Source organism: Saccostrea echinata, unplaced genomic scaffold (assembly GCF_033153115.1).
Source record: "Saccostrea echinata isolate AGI-Se365-2 ecotype Australia unplaced genomic scaffold, CSIRO_AGI_Sech_v1 ptg000123c, whole genome shotgun sequence".
Lineage (NCBI taxonomy): Eukaryota > Metazoa > Mollusca > Bivalvia > Ostreida > Ostreidae > Saccostrea > Saccostrea echinata.
In genome coordinates this window covers 1-4,923 of record NW_026889872.1, presented here as the reverse complement: position 1 = coordinate 4,923, position 4,923 = coordinate 1, and the positions used below count along the sequence as shown (strand labels likewise).

The 4,923-nt window shown below is 38.7% G+C and overlaps 2 pseudogenes; both read right to left on the bottom strand.

The window, feature by feature from the left end:
• Positions 1–1,097: 1,097 nt before the first annotated feature.
• On the bottom strand, positions 1,098–1,928 carry LOC133177397 (cytochrome c oxidase subunit 3-like; annotated as a pseudogene).
• A 1,234-nt stretch (positions 1,929–3,162) lies between these two features.
• On the bottom strand, positions 3,163–4,917 carry LOC133177396 (uncharacterized; annotated as a pseudogene).
• Between the last annotated feature and the right edge of the window lie 6 nt (positions 4,918–4,923).

Here is a 4,923-nt window from a genome sequence, read left to right as displayed (position 1 = left end):
ACATAAGCGCAAGACCGCCCGCTTTATGAGGAACAGATCGCAAAATAGCATATGCATACAGGAAGTACCACTCTGGTTTAATAACAGCGGGAGTTTTTATTTTATTAATCCCCTGCCATTGAAGGGGGTCAGCGGTAAACTTAGGGAAAGTAAATGCTAAAGCAATTAACCCTGCTAGTATAAATGTAAACCCCACCAGATCTTTTGAGGTGTAATAAGGATGAAAAGGCACAACCAGCTCTCTTGAATCGACCCCTAAAGGATTTCTAGACCCCTTTTCATGTAGCAGTAATACATGTACCAACCTCATCCCTAAAATTACAAAGGGTAGTAAAAAGTGTAGCACAAATACGCGTTTAAGGGTAAATGTAGAGATAGTGAAACCGCCTTGAAATCATTCTAAAGCTCGAGCCCCCCCAGGAAAAACTGTCATTATATTAGAAATTACAGTCAACCCCCAGTAGGACATTACCCCCCAAGGAAGAACGTATCCTAAGAATCCTACCCCCATAGATAAAAGATAAAGAGTAACCCCACTGTATCAAACATGAGGTAGCTTTATATACCTTCCGTAGTAAACACCACGCCCTACGTGAATATAGATTAAAGCAAAAAATAAAGAAGCCCCAGCTATATGAGTTCTCCGTAGAGCTCACCCGTAGTTAGCATCTCGTAGAATGTAGTTTATTCTTCTAGTCACCAACCTCCCATCTGCAGTATAGTTTATTCTAAGTATAATACCCCTCAAAATTTGAATTATTAATGTTACAAACAGCATTGAACCTATGTTTCATCAGATATTTAAATTTGGAGGACAAGGATATTTTATTGCTGAAAAGTATGCACCTTTCATTATAAGGGCACCATTATCGACCACTTTACAGAATCAAGCATTTCGACCATGCTTGTCACTCCTGTACTCTTTTTATCCGGGCGGGACACCCCCTCTATAAAAGTGAAAATTTTATGTGCTATTTTACACTAGCCCGAATATTACTCACACGGCTAAAGCCTATTTTGTAACTTAACCTAAGCATTGGAGGAATTCCCTCATAATCTTTGACATCAACAAAGCCCATAAAATTCTGGCACAATACTTTACTAGCCTAAGATCCTCAAATATAAATAATAAAAAACAAGGCAAGTCAAACAATGTCTACAAAATGCCAATACCAAATAGCTAGAACATACCCAAGATGACGGCGGGTAGAAAACTGCCGTAACAAAAGCCGGGCTAATGAGTATAATAAACCACACGTACCGCCAATCACGTGCATTCCGTGAAGCCCGGTCAACATAAAAAAAGCACTTCCGTATACCCCATCCGCAATTGAAAAAGAGGCTCAAGAATACTCGTCATACTGATTCTTTACGAAAAATCCGGATAAAAATACCGTTATAACTAATAGCGCAACCGCGTAAGTAAAGTTTCCGTCTTTCAGGTATTTGTGCCTAGACGTTACGGTACATGATGAGGCAACTAAAAGAGCCGTATTATGTAAAGGAGCCTTTCTTCAATCTAAACACTCAACTCCCACAGGAGGTCAACAACAACCAATCTCGACAGAAGGTGATATAGATCTGTGAAAAAATGCCCAAAAAAACGAAAAAAATAATATTAACTCAGAAATTAAGAATAAAATAAAACCTAAAGAAATTCCTATCTGAACTTTTTTAGTATGGAACCCTTGAAAAGTAGATTCGTTTACAATATCTCGAGTTCATCCATAAACAGTTAAAGCGATGATAAGCACACCCCAAAATAGATGTCCGTAATCTACTTTATTTACCCAACAAATAAAAATTGTAGCTAAACCCCATAATCCGATTCTTATGAGAACAGGTCAGGGACTCGGGTCTACAATATGAAACGGGGTTCGAGGAAGCTTTCGGGGTGTTCGATAACCATACATATGCCGCTTTTTTATCATTTACACTTTTTCCATACAGGAAACCTTTTGTTTGGAAGACAAATATACTAATTATACTAAAAGTGCTTATACACTAAAAATTTACCAAACTAAATCTCTTCTAAAAACCGAATTTAAAGGTATAGTTTACCCCGCACAAAAAATTTAAAGCTTTATTACAAGAGCAGGTTCCCCTACCCTTACCATGTTACGACTTACCTCTCCTTTCGGCTAGGGTGACGGGCGATTTGTACGCACCATAGTAACGACTCTTCAATAGAATGAATTACTTTCTATTTACTCCCAAATCCCCCTCGCCAGATTTTTCAAAACTTGAGTGTTTCAACCACAGGGCTTGATATAACTAAAAAAATTGTCTCTCAGCAAACCCCTTACCCATAAGGAACGCTTCGACCTGACTTTGTCTCAAAACAGCACACTTTATTTATGTTTGCCGCTCAAGGTGACGTCTATTTTGGTCTACTCACATCATATACTTTGGACGGCAGTACGATGCCATATAGGGCAGGTAAGATATCACGCGGATCATCGGATTAAGCGCCAAGAGCCTCTGGATGGCTTTATGGAACCGCCAAGTTCTTCGAGTTTTAAGCAGCTGCTCGTAGTTCCCTAGCAACCAGCTAATACCTTATAGCCGTTATCCTTGGCGTTATGGAATAATTGGGTATCAAATCCAGGTTTATTCCCATAATTTCGCGGAATCATCTTTATGCAAGCAAAGGACCGCCTCTAAGTCTTACTTAGAATTTGACCTCTATAACTTAGCGTATGTCAATGCATCTTCATACCTGACTAACCGCCTCTAGGCTGTACCTCTATTAACCCGTCTTCAAAGGGTATGACCGCAGCTGCTGGCACCCATTTTGGCTTATATTATACAGTTTCTTGTTCGTTTCGAGCGCTAACTCATTGAGTCCAGGGTTGTCCACTTGAGTTGTGATTTTTTTCGCGTCATCGTCTAGCACTTATGCTCATACTACTGCAACTGCACCATTTAGGTTATGATAGCGCTCAAACTTATCTCTTATTTTAAATTAGCACATCACGAAAATTTCCTACATTGTGTATATCAAAGAACTCTCGATTAACAGTATACCAGAACCAAATATTTTTAACCTTTCTTTACTTCAAGCCCAAATAAATTAAGGCCATACTCTATTTACATCAGTCTTTGCTTAGGCAAATTTGGGACTTACAAGGCCCCTGTAATGTAAACTTATACTAAAACTGACCATAAGATAAATTATCCTAATAGAGTGTCCCTTATCTTTTTTAAGGCATCATGAGCTAAAATATTTTCACTCCCTTCTATCTTACTAGATACTACGCGCAAAAATTTTTAAAATTTTACCCTTAAATACTCTTCTATATTGAAGCTTAAACGCACCAATAGAAACCGTAGCGTACAGCATTCTGAAAAGAATTTTATAACTCACTTTCATAGTAGAGTCCACCCCATAATTACTAAACTACTTACAAACGCCTGCCTAAATACTTTTTCGCTGGATCCTTCAACATTTTGGCTGACTCCAAAGCAGCGTGCTTAGGAAGATTTACCATTACTGACCACTCCGGAGATCTTGATCTATTACGAACAGAAACCACAGGCCGATGGGCAATAAAAGCTTCCCACACTAAGAATACAAAAAAGAGCAAAGAAGCTGTTCTTAGGTGTGACCCAAAAGTAGACACTTTATTTCAAAATCAAAACTGATCAGGATAATCTGCCACTCGGCGTGGTATTCCAGCTAATCCTAAGAAATGATGAGGCAAGAAAGCAATGTTTACTCCTAAAAACATCGCAACAAAATGCCTCTTTATCTTTTGACGATGAAGCATTACTCGAGAAAATAATGGGAATCAGTGAGTAAATCCGGCTAAAATTGTAAATACTGCCCCCATTGATAAAACATAGTGAAAATGACCAGTTACAAAATAGGTGTCGTGAAGAGTTACGTCAATAGAAGCACTGGATAAAATAAGGCCGGTTAGACCACCAATTGTAAATAAGACAATAAAACCGGTAGACCATAACATAGGGGCATGCGTTGAAACTTGTGACCCCATTATTGTAGCAATTCAAGCAAATACCTTAATTCCAGTCGGTACAGCAATAATAACAGTTGCTGCTCTGAAATAAGCTCGCGTGTCAATATCCATTCCAGCCACAAACATGTGATGACCCCACACAATAAATCCTAAAAACCCAATATTCAATATTGCATAGAACATCCCCATATTCCCGTAAGCAGTCTTTTTTCTAGATCAAAAACACAAAACATGGGAGATCATTCCAAACCCAGGAAGAATAAGAACATATACCTCAGGATGACCAAAGAACCAGAATAAGTGTTGGAATAAAACCGGGTCCCCGCCACCTACAGGATCAAAAAAAGAAGTATTAAAGTGACGATCAGTTAGTAACATAGTAAGACCCCCAGCCAACACAGGTAAAGTTGTCAATAATAAGAAGGAAGTCACTTTAATAGACCACGGAAATAGTCTTAATAAGTGCCCATCTACAGAGCGCATATTTTTAATAGTCACCATGAAGTTAATTGACCTAAAAATTGACCTAATACCAGCCAAATGGAGCCTTAGAATAGCTAAGTCCATACACATACCATGATAAGAAAAAGTTGATAATGGCGGGTAGATAGTTCAACCAGCCCCAACTCCATTTTCAACAAATCCTGAAATTCCTATGAAATACAAAGACGCGGGTAGGACCCAAAAACTAAAAGCGTTAACCCGCGGAAATTGTATGTCAGGAACCTCAAGCATTAGCGGCACTAGTCAGTTACCAAATCCCCCAATCATAACAGGCATAACAAAGAAGAAAATTATTACTAAGGCATGCATTGTTACTACAGCATTATAGCATACGGGGTCTAAAAACTTAGCCCCCGGATTGAATAAACTTCACCGAATTAGCGACCTAAATCTTGTTCCAGCCAGAACAGACCAAAACCCAAAAACCATATAAAACCTT